The sequence below is a fragment of the Ranitomeya variabilis genome, chromosome 4 (assembly GCF_051348905.1).
Source record: "Ranitomeya variabilis isolate aRanVar5 chromosome 4, aRanVar5.hap1, whole genome shotgun sequence".
Taxonomy (NCBI): domain Eukaryota; kingdom Metazoa; phylum Chordata; class Amphibia; order Anura; family Dendrobatidae; genus Ranitomeya; species Ranitomeya variabilis.
Window position 1 is genome coordinate 251,269,162 of NC_135235.1, and position 20,584 is coordinate 251,289,745.

At 49.5% G+C, this 20,584-nt stretch overlaps 1 protein-coding gene across 9 annotated transcripts in view; it reads right to left on the minus strand.

Moving 5' to 3' along the window:
• Positions 1–19,595, minus strand: part of LOC143764161 (CMP-N-acetylneuraminate-beta-galactosamide-alpha-2,3-sialyltransferase 4-like) — a 228,159-nt gene extending 208,564 nt beyond the window's left edge. For 3 of the 9 annotated variants that reach the window (XM_077249442.1, XM_077249438.1, XM_077249440.1), the window contains exons 1-2: positions 19,516–19,576; positions 13,471–13,555 (exon numbers count right to left, since the gene is read on the minus strand). The gene's annotated coding sequence lies outside the window, so the exon portion shown is untranslated. Of the gene's footprint in view, positions 1–13,470; positions 13,556–19,515 lie in introns of all 9 variants that reach the window. The other 6 variants (XR_013213075.1, XM_077249446.1, XM_077249448.1 and 3 more) reach the window with 6 other exon arrangements.
• Between the last annotated feature and the right edge of the window lie 989 nt (positions 19,596–20,584).

Here is a 20,584-nt window from a genome sequence, read left to right on the forward strand (position 1 = left end):
ACCCCAGCCCCTCCACAGGAGGAGACAAACCACCCCAGCCCCTGCACAGGAGGAGACAAACCACCCCAGCCCCTCCACAGGTGGCTCCACACCACCCCAACCCCTCCACAGGAGGCGGCAAACCACCCCTGCCCCTCCACAGGAGGCAGCAAACCACCCCAGCCCCTACACAGGTGGCTCCACACCACCCCAGCCCCTCCACAGTAGGCGGCAAACCACCCCAGCCCCTTCACAGGTGCTTCCACATCACATCTGCCCCTCCATAGGAGGCTCCACACCACCCCAGCCCCTCCACAGGAGGTGGCAAACCACCCCAGCCCCTCCACAGGTGGTGCCAAACCACCCCAGCCCCTTCCACAGGTGGCTGCGCACCACCCCAGCCCCTCCACAGGTGACTCCGCACCACCCCAGCCCCTCCACAGGAGGTGACAAACCACACCAGCCCCTCCACCAGAGGCGTCAAATCACCCAGCCCCTCCACAGGTGGCTCCACACCACCCCAGCCCCTTCCACAGGTGGCTGCGCACCACTCCAGCCCCTCCACAGGTGACTCCACATCACCACAGCCCCTACACAGGAGGTGTCAAACCACCCCTGCCCCTCCAGACGAGGCGGCAAACCATCCCAGCCCCTTCACAGGTGGTTCCACATCACATCTGCCCCTCCATAGGAGGCTCCACACCACCCCAGCCCCTCCACAGGAGGTGGCAAACCACCCCAGCCCCTCCACAGGTGGTGCCAAACCACCCCAGCCCCTTCCACAGGTGGCTGCGCACCACCCCAGCCCCTCCACAGGTGACTCCACACCACCCCAGCCCCTCCACAGGAGGTGTCAAACCACACCAGCCCCTCCACCAGAGGCGTCAAATCACCCAGCCCCTCCACAGGTGGCTCCACACCACCCCAGCCCCTTCCACAGGTGGCTGCGCACCACCCCAGCCCCTCCACAGGTGACTCCACATCACCACAGCCCCTACACAGGAGGTGTCAAACCACCCCTGCCCCTCCAGACGAGGCGGCAAACCATCCCAGCCCCTTCACAGGTGGTTCCACATCACATCTGCCCCTCCATAGGAGGCTCCACACCACCCCAGCCCCTGCACAGGAGGTGGCAAACCACCCCAGCCCCTCCACAGGTGGTGCCAAACCACCCCAGCCCCTTCCACAGGTGGCTGCGCACCACCCCCCAGCCCCTCCACAGGTGACTCCACACCACCCCAGCCCCTCCACAGGAGGTGTCAAACCACACCAGCCCCTCCACCAGAGGCGTCAAATTACCCAGCCCCTCCACAGGTGACTCCACACCACCCCAGCCCCTCCACAGGTGGCTCCACACGACCCCAGTCCCTCCACAGGTGGCTCCAAACCACCCCAACTTTTGGGGAAAGTTTACACATAAACTGAACTGATTAGTTAATTAGGCTGGCATCACACTGGCGTATTGCATCCGATGCGAGATCATCGGATGCGATATGCTAATGACACTCGGCTCCTGCTCTGCTGCGAGCAGGAGCCGAGTGTCATGCGTCTGTGCTCCGATTCTCTCGCGCAGGGAGGATCGGAGCACAGCTGCGGAGGAGGCGGAGAAATGAATTTCTCCATCTCCTCCATTGCTGGGGTCCGCTTATAACGCACATCATTCGGATGATATCCGAGTGATGTGCGTTGTCTCACTCGCACCTATAGGCTTATATGGGTGCGAGTGAGCCGAGAGTTTTTCTTGGTCCAAGACAATCGCAGCATGCTGCTATTGTCTCGGACCGAAGAAAATGGCCGACAAAAAGTCGGCTGCCGGGAGCTGCCCCATATGTTAACATTGTTCCGGGTGCAATGCGATTTTTTATGGCATTGCACTCGGCCGTTTAAAACGCCAGTGTGACGCCGGCCTTTTCCATACGTTCTTCTCCCATTTGAAACTTATCCAGTTAGGAAATAATGGATCTTTTACAAATTAAAGGAAAACCGATTGCTAATTAACGGATTCGTTTTCCATAGACTTCAATGTTAACAAAACGGATCCAGCTGAAATCAGTTTTTTTTAGACAGACAATAAAGTTGTGTCTGTGGAACTCACTGATTGGTGCTGGATCTGTTCTATTGATGATTATTGGACTTGTGAACGTCGCCTAATACTGTCACACAGTGGTTAAAGAACCGCTATTCAGATCGAGGGCAGATACATTGAATCTGATCTTCAGTTCCCCCTAGATATAAGCGGCACCACCAGTTTATCCCAACAGCCGACACTGCCATGTGCAGGGACAGATTTTACGCTGTCATCTCCTTTTCTGTTCCGCCTGCCAGGAATTTGCACTCATTATTACCGTATCCGATAGTTTTGTGTCTATTTTGAACTTCTGTCTGAACTGCAGCCAAATTCTACATATAAAAAAACACCCCAGAATAAAGCTCTTTCTGAAGGCGCCGATCAGCCGCCACCACTGCGCATTTTATACAGCATGAAAGACGTTTCCGGCTGCAACAATTTCCAACGTCAAAGGAATAAAAGCACAATGTGATCCACAAGTCGTGCCCGGCAGATCAGGACTACGCGGCAGCAACCGGCCTGGATCACAGCGAAATGTGAAGTCATCTGTTTACGATCTCCGAGGGAGGGAAAGTGTCAACTGCTCTGATTCCAAGTTATGGAAATTCCAGGAACGACTCGATCCACAATCCACATCATCCATATGATGGCGTCTCTTTATGTACAGTGATAACTACAACTCTCAGCAGGCGCTGTCACCTAATCAAATTCATAGTCCTTAGGCTACTTTCACACATCAGGTTTTTTGCATCAGGCATAATCTGGCGAATGTTGGAAAAAAACGGATCCGGCGCAGATTGTGAAAAACTGATGCGACGGATCCGACTAGCATATCCAGATAATTGGATAAAAAAATTGGAGCATGCTCAGTTTAAAAAAACGGAATTTGGTGCCTGAATCCGGCATTTTCCGGATCCGGCACCTTCCGGCTCCCATTCTAGCAAACAGCCGGAAGCGCCGAATCCGGCACTTCTGGCTTTTTCGCCGGAGACAAAAAACGTTGCTATGGACGTTTTTTCCAGAAACTGGAAACGGCGAAAACCGGACGAAACGCAATGTCATCCGGTGCAATCCGGCACTAATACAAGTCTATGGGAAAAAAAAAAGGATCCGGCAGCAACATTTGCCAGATCCGTTTTTTTTTTTATTTAGCTGGATTGAGCCTGACAGCGAAAACCTGATGTGTGAAAGTAACCTTACCAAAACAGACCAAGTATTCTTCACAGCTGAGGGTTTGTTATAATTGCATCCAGCCTAGAGGTAAACCTGCCAGGAGAACAAATTTACCTTCAGGCTATGTGCACACGTTGCGGATTTTGCTGCGCAGCGGTTTTCCATGAGTTCTACAGTACCATGTAAACCTATGGAAAACAAAATCCGCAGTGCACATGCTGCGGAAAAACGCGTGGAAACGCTGCGTTGTTTATTCCGCAGCATGTCATTTCGATGTGCGGATTCCGCTGTGGTTTACACCTGCTCCTCAATAGAAATCCGCCGGTGTAAAACTGCAGGTGGAATCCGCACAAAAATCGCATAAAATCAGCGGTAAAATGCAGTGCTTTTTACCTGCGGATTTCTCAAAACAGGTGTGGAAAAATCCGCAGAGGTTCCATCTACGTGTGCACATGGCCTTAGGGTACCGTCTCACAGTGGCACTTTGATCGCTACGACGGCACTATCCGTGACGTTCCAGCGATATAGTTACGATATCGCTGTGTCTGACACGCAGCGGCGATCAGGGACCCCGCTGAGAATCGTACGCCGTAGCAGATCGTCTGAAACTTTATTTCGTCGCTGGATCACCCGCTGACATCGCTGCATCGGCGTGTGTGACGCCGATGCAGCGATGTCTTCACTGGTAACCAGGGTAAATATCGGGTTACTAAGCGCAGGGCCGCGCTTAGTAACCCGATGTTTACCCTAGTTACCATTGTAAATGTAAAAAAAAAAAACACATACTCACATTCCGGTGCCTGTCACGTCCCCGGGCGTCCGCTTCCCTGCACTCCTCCTGCATCCTGTGTCAGCGCCGGCCGACCGTACATCAGAGCACAGCGGTGACGTCACCGCTCTGCTTTACGGCCCCGCTTACACAGGATGCAGGAGGAGTGCAAGGAAGCGGACGCTGGGGGACGTGACAGGCACCGGAATGTGAGTATGTGTTTTTTTTTTTTACATTTACAATGGTAACCAGGGTAAACATCGGGTTACTAAGCGTGGCCCTGCGCTTAGTAACCCGATGTTTACCCTGGTTACCCGGGGACTTCGGCATCGTTGGTCGCTGGAGAGCGGTCTGTGTGACAGCTCTCCAGCCACCACACAAGGACTTTCCAACTATCACGGCCAGGTCGTATCGCTGGTCGTGATCGTTGGAAAGTTGCTGAGTGTGACGGTACCCTTAGAGAATGGTTGCAGGCAGGGCTCATTTGTTATCTCTTTCTGAGGCTCCTCTGTCATAGAGCCATCCAAAAAGAGACAAACGCAGCGAGCCCCGTTGTGCTCTATGGGGCTGGTGTCCATAACGCTGCAGATCCGACACAAATGTTGATTTAATTGTTATGTAATGGAAAAATGCAGATGGTAAACTGTATCACTCTGAACTGACATAAGATCCGGACTGAGAACACTGTTACAAACCCTCAGCTGCAACAAGTGTTATGTCAGTTTAGACAAATGAATACTGTACCCTGAATTCCACTTCTTGCGTCTGTTGCAGCTGCAGCCTTGTAGACTCTCTCTGTTTCTGATGAAGGAAGACGGCCTTTGCATTCCAGTCCCTACTGCAGTTATTTCTTCTTTTGCACAACACAAATGTTTGTACAAATTTTAGAACTGTGTGCAACACTTTAAGGGATCATGACACTTTTTGCTGTAAGGGATACAGCAATCCCCCATAAGGGATGGGGGCAGTGTTCTGGATCACTGCGTTGAGAAACACGTGATGGTGTCTCCGCGGTGTTGGATGTTTTGGTCTCCCCGAGGCCAATCATCTGTGCCTTTACAGCCTTTTACTAGGCACTGCTCCTAATAGCCAGATTCCTACTCCACACTGATGAGGGGCAAACACCCCGAAACAGCTGTCTGTGGATGGATACCATGCTTGGCATAGGTGGTTTTCCTGTATTGGATGCTGCCCTTCCCGTGGTTGTTCCTTCCCGGGGAAAGGCCTGGCTATTCACTGCTTGCGTTGAGAAACACGTGATGGTGTCTCCGCAGCTATCCTACATGCACTTTTTGCTGTAAAACACTGTAAAAAAAAAACATAAAAGAAGAATAAAGAGCATTGATGATTTTGCCCAAAATTCATGAACAACATGTGCCATTTCAAATAATTTAGCACAAAGAACAGCAACAAATACCACAAGGCAACAAAAAAGAAACATTACTTAACCCCTCCAAATGATGAATTGGTCCAAAGTCTATTAGAAAGATATAGAATGAAGAATTATTTACAAATAACGGAAAAAATATGAGTAAACTTTGTATCAATCTCACCCAAAGCAGAAATCTTGACAGAACCCTCCTGCCTTGTATCTGGAGGTGCAGATAAGGGCAGCAGTGCTGATATCTGTGATTATACAGTCATTATTAATGGCTGTAATGTGCCAGGTAAACACTGGCAGCTGATAAGGGGCAGCTCCTGCCAGGACATAGCGCAGCCTGGTGGAGAGTCAGGGTGCTGCCATCATATCGGCCAATACGTGTCCATGTGGATGAGTAAGGGACGGATGCTAATGGCGGTTCCTGCACTGCCCATGGGGTGGTCACCCATCCTACGTCATGGCCCAGGTATCTGCACTCTACAGCTTACTGCCCTCTTTTCTGGTGTCAGTCCTCTATACAGTCCTGACTTGCTATTCATGAATCAGGTGGCTCAGGATGAACAATTGGTTACTTCAGGGCGAGGCATGCTGCGAGGAGACAGAACAAGACACTGCCATTTATCGGTCACAATGTTGCACCTGTATGCGGCCCCAGGAACAAGACCCTCGCCCCGGCAGACACAATAATGCCCCAGTTATAAAACCCTCTCCAGTAATATCAGGAAATGACAAATATCTGAAGAATGCTGAGTGCTCAGAACCTTAAGATGTTGTATAAGGGGCGGTGAAATAGTCTCCTTCCTCCAGGAAAGCAAAAACTTCCTGTTCTGATAGTTAATAAAGTTCAAAAGCTGGAAAAGTCCACAAGAAAATATAACAAACATCAAAATCTTGTATCTAACAAAGGGGGCCCCCGAGTACAAGTGACTGTGAACCCCAAAACCTATGCCATTGTCATATAAGGGTGTGGCCTAGTGATGAGCGAGGTGTTATCTGAGCATGCTCGAGGGCTAATACAGCATCTTCGGAGCGCTCTAATATTTGAGTCGCATTGGCTGCATGTCTCACGGCTGTTCGACAGCTGCAACACCTGCAGGGACTGCCTGATGTCATGTGTGCTCGCTCATCACTGGTGTGGTCTGACCACTTATCATTATATCAGTGATGTCATCATAAGGGACGGAGCAGACAACCTCTCACCCACCATGCTGGATAACAGGACACAGCAGTCATCCAATCTCCACCTGTTGTATGCAGCTTTTTTCATCTATAGGACTTTTCCAACTGGGACTTAATTATTTTTTCTCCCATCGAAAAATGGATTCGGCTCTTTCATGCGCCAGGTATCATATACACGCAGGTATCATACACACGCAGGTATCATATACACGCAGGTATCATATACATGCAGGTATCATACACACGCAGTTATTATATACACGCAGGTATCATATACACACAGTTATCATATACACGCAGGTATCATATACACGCAGGTATCATATACACGCAGGTATCATATACACACAGTTATTATATACACGCAGGTATCATTTACACGCAGTTATATACACGCAGGTATCATATACACGCAGGTATCATATACACGCAGTTATCATATACACACAGGTATCATATACACGCAGGTATCATACACACGCAGTTATTATATACACGTAGGTATCATATACACGCAGTTATTATATACACGCAGGTATCATATACACGCAGGTATCATACACACGCAGTTATTATATACACGCAGGTATCATATACACACAGTTATCATATACACGCAGGTATCATATACACGCAGTTATTATATACACGCAGGTATCATATACACGCAGTTATTATATACACGCAGGTATCATATACACGCAGGTATCATATACACGCAGGTATCATGTACACGCAGTTATTATATACACGCAGGTATCATATACACGCAGTTATTATATACACGCAGGTATCATATACACGCAGTTATTATATACACGCAGGTATCATATACACGCAGGTATCATGTACACGCAGTTATTATATACACGCAGGTATCATATACACGCAGGTATCATACACACGCAGTTATTATATACACGTAGGTATCATATATACGCAGTTATTATATACACGCAGGTATCATATACACGCAGTTATTATATACACGCAGGTATCATATACACGCAGGTATCATATACACGCAGTTATTATATACACGCAGGTATCATATACACGCAGTTATCATATACACGCAGGTATCATATACACGCAGTTATCATATACACGCAGTTATCATATACACGCAGGTATCATATACACGCAGGTATCATATACACGCAGTTATCATATACACGCAGGTAACATATACACGCAAGTATAATATACACGCAGGTATCATATACACGCAGGTATCATATACACAGTTATCATATACACGCAGGTATCATATACACGCAGTTATCATATACACGCAGGTATCATATACACGCAGTTATCATATACACGCAGGTATCATATACACGCAGGTATCATATACACGCAGTTATCATATAAACGCAGTTATCATATACACGCAGTTATCATATACACGCAGGTATCATATACACGCAGGTATCATATACACGCAGGTATCATATACACGCAGTTATTATATACACGCAGGTATCATATACACGCAGTTATCATATACACACAGGTATCATATACACGCCCGGTATCATATACACGCAGGTATCATATACACGCAGTTATCATATACATGCAGGTATCATATACACACAGAGGACTGTCACAATTTATAGAAGAATTCTATTCTGATGGTTTATGCTGCTGGGATATTGATCGTGTGACATCGGGGTCCTTTCTGTGCCCAACGTTTTGTCCTTATGTTTGCTTTCAGCATTGTACTAAGAATTAGAATGCTGAACGAACAATATCTGCTGGTATGAGGAGTTATGTACTTGTAGAAAATTGTGTCCTCAATTCTGTCTACTGAAATCAGGAGGTGGTACTTGCATGCACTTGATTTAGTATACTGCTTACAGGCACGTAACTATATGCATTCTATTACAGCTTCTTACATACATTAGCATGGGAATATATTTCAGCCTTGATCCTTATTAATAGTCACTTTAAACAATTCTTTCAAATATATATAGTCAGCTTCTGCCCATCAGTCTCAGGCTATGTGCCCACGTTGTGGATTCATGTGCGGATTTTTACGCACCGTTTTTGAAAAAAAAAACCGCAGGTAAAACGCATTACCTGCAGATTTCCTGCGGTTTTACACCTGCGGATTCCTATTGAGGAGCAGATGTAAAACACTGCGGAATCCGCACAAAGAATTGACATGCTGTGGAAAATACAATGCAGCGTTTCCACGCTGTATTTTCCGCACCATGGGCACTGCGCATTTGGTTTTCCATAGGTTTACATGGTACTGTACAACGCATGGAAAACAGCTGCGAATCCGCAGCAAAATCCGCAACATGTGCACATAGCCTTAAGGTGAAAGACAGGGGCAGAGTCTTATGTGTGATGCTCTGCAGAATATGGTACATACTCAAGACATGAAAACATAGAAAAGAGCACAATGTTCTGCAGGGTATCACTGACAGACTTCTGCCTCTATCAGATCCCTCTGCTCCATTCTGATTCCTCCCTCCTCCTTGAGACCTGTCCCCATCCTCCAGACCCCTCTATCCTCCCTCCTCCTCCAGTCTCCTCTGTCCTCCTCCTCCAGTCTCCTCTGTCCTTCTTCCTTCTCCAGGCTCCTCTGTCCTCCCTCCGCCTTCAGACTCCCCTGCCCTCCCTTCTCCTCTAGATCCCTGTCCTCCTTCCTCCCACAGACCCCTCTGTCCTCCCTCCTCCTCTAGTCTCCTCTGTCCTCCTCATTCAGACACCTCTGTACCCTCCTCCACAATCCACTGTTCTCCCTTTTCCAGACTCCTCTTTCCTCCAGACTCTTCTGTCCTCCTCCTCGAGAATACTCTATCCTCCTTGAGACTTCTCTGTCCCCATCCTCCTCTAGACTCCTCAGTCCTTTTCCTCCAGACCTCTCTCCTTCTCCAGACTTCTCTGTTCTCCTCTATGATATAGGAAATATATATATCTCGGTACCGTGTTAGCCGGTGGACAGAAAAATATTTAGAATTGAGAGTCCTCAGTGGCTGATACCTTTTAATGGCGAACTGAACAGATGGTAACAAATTGCAGTTTTCGAGACTACACAGGTCTCTTCATCAGGTATAGACTAATACAACATCTGAAGAATCACATATTTATGCACAACACAGCACAGAAAAATGGCATAGATAAGACAGGTGACGTGAAGCAGAACTACCATTATGTGAGAGTGATAAACAGTTGTGTCCATAAATATTGGAACAGTTCATAGATAAGGAGTGTGAATGTTTTATTGTCCTCTGATTGGGGTCTGGTTCTGTGTTATGATGCCCCCACAAGGTCTGAGGAGCTAATTCCTTTATTGATGTAAAAAGACATAAATCCATGTGACACATTTATTCCTGCACTGAGAGTGTCAAAGGTCATCATCAGCTTATATTCCCATATTCTTCTGTCTCTCTGAGATTTGAAATTACCCTTTAATACAAGTAATCTCATGTCCATGATGCTGTAATCAGGGAGACAAAAATGTATTGCCATAGGTAGATCTATTCTTCTTTCTCTTATTGTGTGAGGATGAACACCTTGGTCCCCTCAGAAAGACCTTTTTGAATCAGGGCTACCATCCAAGAACAATTGAAAACCAGATTACAAGAGCAACCAGAATATCAAGGAATCACCTGCTACATTACAAAGCTAAAGAAGAAAATAACCGGGTACCTCTAGTAGTTACCTACAATCCAAATCTGGAGGTGCTAAGGGGAGCTGCACGGAAATTACAACCTTTACTACAAAAAGATGCCCGCCTACAATCCATTTTTCCAGACCTCCCACTACTGTGTTTTAGGCAGCCCCCAAATCTAAGAAGCATCATTGTCAGAAGCTCCCTGTCCTCTCCAACAGCTGCAGGTACCTTTCCTTGCAACCAGAAAAAATGTAAAACCTGTCCATTTATAATGACCACGGACAAGATAAAGATCCCCAATTCACATCAGGACTACAAGATACCAGGTACATTCAGCTGCATCACTTCTAATGTGGTGTACTTAATTATATTTACAAAATGTCCAACCGGGGGTCTGTATGTGGGGGAGACAGGGCAGAAACTGAGAACAAGGATGAACTCTCACCGCCACACAATAAGAGAAAAATAATGGATTTACCTGTGGCAATACATTTTTGCATCCCTAATCATAGCATCATGGACCTGAAATTACTTGTGTTAAAATCTCAGAGAGACAGAAGAGTCTGGGAATATAAACTGATGATGACCTTTGACACTTTCAGAGCAGGAATGAATGTGTCGCATGGCTTTATGTCTTTTTACATCAATTAAAGAATTTGCTCCTCAGACCTTGTGGGGGGCGTCACAACACAGAACCAGCCCCTAATCTGAGGACAATAAAACATTCACACTCCTTATCTATGAACTGTTCCAATATTTATGGTCACAACTGTTTATCACTCTCACATAATGGTAGTTCTGCTTCACGTCACTTGTCTTATCTATGACATTATTTCTGTGATGTGTTGTATATAAATATGTGATTCTTCAGAATTTGTATTAGTCTGTGCCAGATGAAGAGACGTATGTAGTCTCGAAAGCTGCAATTTGTTACCATCTTTTCAGTTCGCCATTAAAAGGTATCAACTACTGAGGACTCTCAATTCTAAATATTTTTCTGTTCTCCACTAGACACTTATATCCCTTTCAGCCCATTTTTCCCATTTAGGAACCCCTGGTGATTGCTTATCTCCATCGAGAATAAAAGGATTGAGCATATTGATATCCAGCAGCCCGATCCTTCTCTATTCCCTTATGAAGACAGTAGGAAGGCGAACTCCTCTGATGTGTATGGTTGATTTAATACTCAAGAAATCCCCAAGAATCTAAGAGAAGATACCTCAGCATAAATGATAAGAGGACGCAGAAGAGCCACAATATTCCAGTATCTGGAGCCTGGGAATGTGGGTGCACTGCATCTGCTCATAGAGATCCACAAGAGAAGATCTGAGTTCATGGTCACTGGCAGGATACAGGATGGGTGGAGGCGCCATTACCATTACTGCTGTCATTCTATGCTGATTCCAACACTGCAAATCTTCATTACACAACATACACTGCGTGTACTGGATACACTACATACATGACTCACTGGATACACTACATACATGTCACACTGGATACACTACATACATGTCACACTGGATACACTACATACATGACACACTGGATACACTACATACATGACACACTGGATACACTACATACGTGACACACTGGATACACTACATACATGACACACTGGATACACTACATACGTGACACACTGGATACACTACATACGTGACACACTGGATACACTACATACATGACACACTGGATACACTACATACATGACACACTGGATACACTACATACGTGACACACTGGATACACTACATACGTGACACACTGGATACACTACATACGTGACACACTGGATACACTACATACGTGACACACTGGATACACTACATACGTGACACACTGGATACACTACATACGTGACACACTGGATACACTACATACGTGACACACTGGATACACTACATACGTGACACACTGGATACACTACATACGTGACACACTGGATACACTACATACGTGACACACTGGATACACTACATACGTGACTCACTGGATACACTACATACGTGACACACTGGATACACTACATACGTGACACACTGGATACACTACATATGTGACACACTGGATACACTACATACGTGACACACTGGATACACTACATACGTGACACACTGGATACACTACATACGTGACACACTGGATACACTACATACATGACACACTGGATACCGAAGCCATGTCATCTGCTGGTGTGGGTCCACTGTGCTTTATCAAGACCAAAGTCAGCACAGCCATCTACCAGGACATTTTGGAGCCCTTCATGCTTCCCTCTGCTGACAAGCTTTTTGGAGATGGAAATGTCATTCTCCAGCAGGACTTGGCCCCTGTCCACACTGCCAAAAGTACCAACACCTGGTGTAAAAACAACAGTATCACTGGGGTTGATTGGCAGCAAACTCGCCTAACCTTAACTCCACAGAGAATCTATGGGGTATTGTCAAGAGGAAGATGAGACACCAGACCCAACAATGCAGACGAGCTGAAGGCTGCTATCAAAGCAACCTGGGCTTCCATAACCCCTCAGCAGTACCACAGGCTGAACGCCTCCATGCCACGACGCATTGATGCAGCAATTGATGCAAAAGGAGCCCCGACCAAGCACTGAGTGCATTTACTGAACAGACATTTCAGTAGGACAACATTTCGGATTTTACAATAATTTTTCAAGTTGCTATTATAAAGTATTCTAATTTACTGAGATAATGACTTCTGGGTTTTCATTGGCTGTAAGCCATAATCATCAACATTAACAGAAATAAACACGTGAAATAGATCACTCTGTGTGTAATGACTCTATAGAATATAGGAGATTCACTTTTTGATGAAATTCTAATGTTGTGAGAAGCAGCTGTACATGTAGACAGCCTGATTTTTGTCACTATACTGTCCTATTAGTCTATACTAGGCTGTACGGTATCATGCCTTAGATGCAAATTCTTACATGAATCATGGAAACTCATCAGTGTTCCTTGCTTTGTCTGATATAGACTACCTTGCTACCCGTTACTTTTTGTGAAAACCACCTCCCACCTTTATCTACTTGATTTTATCCCCTTTTGAATCCTCTTCGGTGTTCCACTTACTCTCTGGTTCATGTCTTTTTTATATTTAATCCTTAATAATAAAATTTACATTTTATAATCTTTGCGTACTTTGTACCCTGACTCTGGTTGTATATGATAGTAGGACCCACCGGTTATTGAACTTTATATAATGGGAAAACCCCTATAACTATGTTTATATGTCTTTTAGATATTTTTATAGTCATAGATACTTACCATGCAGGGTGCCCAAACTTTTGCATCAGTTAATTCTCCTTTTTATAATTTTTAAAATGTAAAGGATGAAAATATATATTTTTACCTAAAATACAAAGGAAATGTGTCATTTGTAACTTTAGGCCTTTTAGAGATAATTTCATCTTCAACTTGCTAAACAGTTCAACAATAACAGTAATTTTGACCATGGGTGCACAAACTTTTACATGACACTGTATTTGGCACTCTGGATACACTGTATACACTTCACATATTGGGTGTTCTGTATAAAGATACACTGAATATAGTGAACACTGCAAACATTGGCTACACTACATAACCTTATTACCCTGCATACCCTGGGTATATTCCGTGTACTGGTTGGGCCTTTATGGCAGAGTGGCCCAATGGAAGCCCCTCCTCAGTGCAAGACATATGAAAGCCGCATACAGATTGCTAAAAACACATGAAGGATTCCCAGACAATGAGAAATATGATTCTCTGGTCTGATGAGACGAAGATAGACCTTTTTGGTGATAATTCTAAGCGGTATGTGTGGAGAACACCAGGCACTGCTCATCACCTACCCAATACAATCCCAACAGTGAAACATGGTGGTGGCAGCATCATGCTATGGGGGTGTTTTTCAGCTGCAGGGACAAGACGACTGGTTGCCATTGAAGGAAACATGAATGCGGCCAAGTACAGAGATATCCTGGATGAAAACCTCTTCCAGAGTGCTCTGGACCTCAGACTTGGCCGAAGGTTCACCTTCCAACAAGACAATGACCCTAAGCACACAGCTAAAATAACAAAGGAGTGGCCTCAGAAAAACTCTGACCATTCCTGACCGGCCCAGCCAGAGCCCTGACCTAAACCCAACTGAGCATCTCTGGAGAGACCTGAAAATGGCTGTCCACCAACGTTCACCATCCAACCTGATGGAACTGGAGAGGATCTGCAAGGAAGAATGGCCGAGGATCCCCAAATCCAGGGGTGAAAAACTTGTTGCATCATTCCCAAGAAGACTCATGGCTGTACTAGCTCAAAAGGTGCTAACTCGATCAGCGGCCGGGTGTCAGCTGACTATCACAGCTGACATCCGGCACTATGTGCCAGGAGCGGTCACGGTCCGCTCCTGGCACATTAACCCCCAGAACACTGCGATCAAACATGATTGCAGCGTTCCGGCAGCATAGAGAAACATCGCGCAGGGAGGGGGCTCCCTACGTGCTTCCGTGAGACCCTCAGAGCAACGCGATGTGATCGCGTTGCTCCGAGCGTCTCCTCCGTACTCCTTCCTGCAGGCCCCAGATCCAAGATGGCCGCGGGGGGCCTTCCGGGTCCTGCAGGGAGGTGGCTTGCAGTGCCTGTCAGATCGCTGATCTGACACAGTGAATTGCAAAGTGTCAGATCAGCGATCTGTCACTATACTGTGATGTCCCACACTGGGACAAAGTAAAAAAAAAAAAAAAATTTACATGTGTAAAAAAAAAAAAATCCTAAATAAATAATAAAAAAAATATTCTTCCAATAAATACATTCCTTTATGTAAATTTAAAAAAATAAAATAAATAAAAGTACACATATTTAGTATTGCCGCGTCCGTAACGGCCTGACCTATAAAACTGTCCCACTAGTTAACCCCTTCAGTGAACACCGTAAAAAAAAAATAAAACCTGACAGTGACAGTGGTCAGAATTGTAAAAATTGGCCCGGTCATTAACATGCAAACCACCCTTGGGGGTTGAGGGGTTAATGAGAAAAAAATGAGCTTTTCTGAATTCACCAAATGGCTGCAATGAACCAAAGTGAAAAATGTAAAGGGGTTGGAATACTTTCCGTACACACTGTATAATACAGAATTTGTACAGGTATGTCTAATACAGTACACATATATGTACATTACACAGGCACATAAAATATGGACATATATGATAAATACATCTACAGACATATAATACACTTAGATAATAACTAGAGATCATGCACAAATTTCTGCAATACAAGGATATAGCGCACATGTAATGCACAGATGTACACAGAACACACACATATATATATATATATATATATGACATAATGCACATGAAGCCCCCCGCCTCACATACAGGACCACATCTGATGCCCCCGCCTCACACACAGGACCACATCTGATGCCCCCCGCCTCACACACAGGACCACATCTGATGCCCCCCCGCCTCACACACAGGACATCTGATGCCCCCCCGCCTCACACACAGGACCCCATCTGATGCCCCCGCCTCACACACAGGACAATATCTGATGCCCCGGCCTCACACACAGGACCACATCTGATGCCCCCGTCTCACACATAGGACCACATCTGATGCCCCCCCACCTCACACACAGGACCACATCTGATGCCCCCGCCTCACACACAGGACCACACCTGATGCCCACCCCTCACACACAGGACCACATCTGATGCCCCCGCCTCACACACAGGACCACACCTGATGCCCACCCCTCACACACAGGACCACATCTGATGCCCCCGCCTCACACATAGGACCACATCTGATGCCCCCGCCTCACACACACAGGACCACATCTGATGCCCACACCCCACACACAGGACCACATCTGATGCCTCCGCCTCACACACAGGACCCCATCTGATGCCCCCCACTTCACACACAGGACCACATGCCCCCGCCTCACACATAGGACCACATGTGATGCCCCCGCCTCACACACAGGACCACATGTGATGCCCCCAGCCTCACACACAGGACCACATCTGGTGCCCCCGCCTCACACACAGGACCACATCTGATGCCCCCACCTCACACACAGGACCACATCTGATGCCCCCCCTCACACACAGGACCACATCTAATGCCCCCGCGTCACTCACAGGACCACATCTGATGCCACCGCCTCACACACAGGACCTCATCTGATGCCCCCGCCCCACACACAGGACCACATCTGATGCCCCCGCCTCACACACAGGACAACATCTGATGCCCCCCACCTCACACACAGGACCACATCTGATGCCCCCGCCTCACACACAGGACCACATCTGATGCCCCTGCCTCACACACAGGACCACATCTGATGCCCCCGCCCCACACACAGGACCACATCTGATGCCCCAGCCTCACACAGGACCACATCTGATGCCCCTGCCTCACACACAGGACCACATCTGATGCCCCCGCCCCGCACACAGGACCACATCTGATGCCCCCGCCTCACACACAGGACCACATCTGATGCCCCCCACCTCACACACAGGACCACATGCCCCCGTCTCACACATAGGACCACATGTGATGCCCCCGCCTCACACACAGGACCACATGTGATGCCCCCAGTCTCACACACAGGACCACATCTGATGCCCCCCCTCACACACAGGACCACATCTGATGCCCCCGCCTCACACATAGGACCACATCTGATGCCCCCGCCTCACACACAGGACCACATTTGATGCCCCCGCCTCACACACAAGACCACATCTGATGCCCCCGCCTCACACACAGGAACACATCTGATGCCCCCGCCTCACACACAGGACCACATCTGATGCCCCCGCCTCACACACAGGACCACATCTGATGCCCCCGCCTCACACACAGGACCACATCTGATGCCCCCGCCTCACACACAGGACCACATCTGATGCCCCCGACCTCACACACAGGACCACATGCCCCCGCCTCACACATAGGACCACATGTGATGCCCCCGCCTCACACACAGGACCACATCTGATGCCCCCGCCTCACACACAGGACCATATCTGATGCCCCAGCCTCACACTCAGGACCACATCTGATGCCCCCAGATCACACACAGGAGCACATCTGATGCCCCCCCGCCTCACACACAGGACCACATCTGATACCCCCCACCTCACACACAGGACCACATCAGATGCCCCCGCCTCACACACAGGACCACATCTGATACCCCCCCGCCTCACACACAGGACCACATCAGATGCCCCCGCCTCACACACAGGACCACATCTGATACCCCCCCGCCTCACACACAGGACCACATCTGATGCCCCTGCCTCACACACAGGACATCTGATGCCCCGCCCCACACACAGGACCACATCTGATGCCCCCGCCTCACACACAGGACCACATCTGATGCCCCCCACCTCACACACAGGACCACATACCCCCGTCTCACACATAGGACCACATGTGATGCCCCCGCCTCACACACAGGACCACATGTGATGCCCCCAGTCTCACACACAGGACCACATCTGATGCCCCCCCTCACACACAGGACCACATCTGATGCCCCCGCCTCACACATAGGACCACATCTGATGCCCCCGCCTCACACATAGGACCACATCTGATGCCCCCGCCTCACACACAGGACCACATTTGATTCCCCCGCCTCACACACAAGACCACATCTGATGCCCCCGCCTCACACACAGGAACACATCTGATGCCCCCGCCTCACACACAGGACCACATCGGATGCCCCCGCCTCACACACAGGACCACATGTGATGCCCCCGCCTCACACACAGGACCACATCTGATGCCCCCAGATCACACACAGGACCACATCTGATGCCCCCCACCTCACACAGGACCACATCTGATGCCCCCCCGCCTCACACACAGGACCACATCTGATACTCCCCCACCTCACACACAGGACCACATCAGATGCCCCCGCCTCACACACAGGACCACATCTGATACCCCCCCGCCTCACACACCGGACCACATCTGATGCCCCCGCCTCACATACAGGACCACATCTGATGCCCCCGCCTCACACACAGGACCACATCTGATGCCCCCGCCTCACACACAGGACCACATCTGATGCCCCCGCCTCACACACAGGACCACATCTGATGCCCCACCTCACACACAGGACCACATCTGATGCCCCCACCTCACACTCAGGACCACATCTGATGCCCCGCCTCACACACAGGACCACATCTGATGCCCCCCGCCTCACACACAGGACCACATCTGATGCCTCCCGCCTCACACACAGGACCACATCTGATGCCCCCGCCTCACACACAGGACCACATCTGATGCCCCCGCCTCACACACAGGACCACATCTGATGCCCCCGCCTCACACACAGGACCACATCAGATGCCCCCGCCCCACACACAGGACCACATCTTATGCCCCAGCCTCACACTCAGGACCACATCTGATGCCCCGCCTCACACACAGGACAACATCTGATGCCCCCCACCTCACACACAGGACCACATCTGATGCCTCCCGCCTCACACACAGGACCACATCTGATGCCCCCGCCTCACACACAGGACCACATCTGATGCCCCCGCCTCACACACAGGACCACATCTGATGCCCCGCCTCACACACAGGACCACATCTGATGCCCCCCCGCCTCACACACAGGACCACATCTGATGCCTCCCGCCTCACACACAGGACCACATCTGATGCCCCCGCCTCACACACAGGACCACATCTGATGCCCCCGCCTCACACACAGGACCACATCTGATGCCCTTGCCTCACACACAGGACCACATCAGATGCCCCCGCCCCACACACAGGACCACATCTGATGCCCCCACCTCACACTCAGGACCACATCTGATGCCCCGCCTCACACACAGGACCACATCTGATGCCCCCCCGCCTCACACACAGGACCACATCTGATGCCTCCCGCCTCACACACAGGACCACATCTGATGCCCGCCTCACACACAGGACCACATCTGATGCCCCTGCCTCACACACAGGACCCCATCTGATGCCCCCGCCTCACACACAGGACCCCATCTGATGCCCCCGCCTCACACACAGGACCACATCTGATGCCCCCGCCTCACACACAGGACATGTATCAGTATATTGGGGGCTGCAGCAGCCGCAGTGTCCCGGCCCCGATTCCCCGTATCCCCCGGGTTCGGGGCTCTGCACACACCGTCACCCGCCGCATCCCGGGGGCTCCCGCTCTGGTGCCCGCTCCTCTCCTGGCACCGCCGCCGCTCAGCACAATGGTCAGTGCCAGCAGCCTCCATTCTCCGCACAGCCCGGTACTCACCAGAGCCGGCGCCTCCCGCTCCCCGGTTCTCGGTGCCTGCAGACTGAGCAGACTCAGCAGAGAACAAACCCGGCTACTCCGGGGGGAGGAGACGGGAGGAGGAGGGAGGCTGATAACACTGACAGCATGGTGAGAGGGAGGAGGGGGCACAGACATCACTGGGGGGCACAGACATCACTGGGGGGCACAGATATCACTGGAGGGGGCACAGACATCACTGGGGGGCACAGACATCACTGGTGGGGGCACAGACCTCTCTGGGGGCACAGACATCACTGGAGGGGGCACAGACATCACTGGGTGGCACAGACATCACTGGAGGGGGCACAGACATCACTGGAAGGGCACAGACATCACTGGGGGGCGCAGACATCACTGGGGGGCACAGACATCACTGGAAGGGGCACAGACATCACTGGAGGGGGCACAAACATCACTGGAAGGGCACAGACATCACTGGAGGGGGCACAGACATCACTGGAAGGGGCGCAGACATCACTGGGTGGCACAGACATCACTGGAGGGGGCACAGACATCACTGGAAGGGCAAAAACATCACTGGGGGGCGCAGACATCACTGGAAGGGGCACAGACATCACTGGAAGGGGCACAGACATCACTGGAAGGGGCACAGACATCACTGGAGGGGCACAGACATCACTGGGGGGCACAGACATCACTGGGGGCACTGGCATCACTGGGGGCACATACATCACTGGAGGGGGCACTGGCATCACTGGGGGGGGGGCACAGACATCAGTGGAGCTGGAACAGATATCACTGGAGGGGGCACAGACATCACTGGAAGGGGCACAGACATCACTGGAGGGGCACAGACATCACTGGGGGCACAGACATCACTGGGGGGGGGGCACAGACATCACTGGGGGCACTGGCATCACTGGGGGCACATACATCACTGGAGGGGCACAGACATCACTGGAAGGGGCACAGACCACTGGAGGGGCACAGACATCACTGGGGGGGCACAGACATCACTGGGGGCACTGGCATCACTGGGGGCACATACATCACTGGAGGGGGCACATTCATCACTGGAGGGGGCACA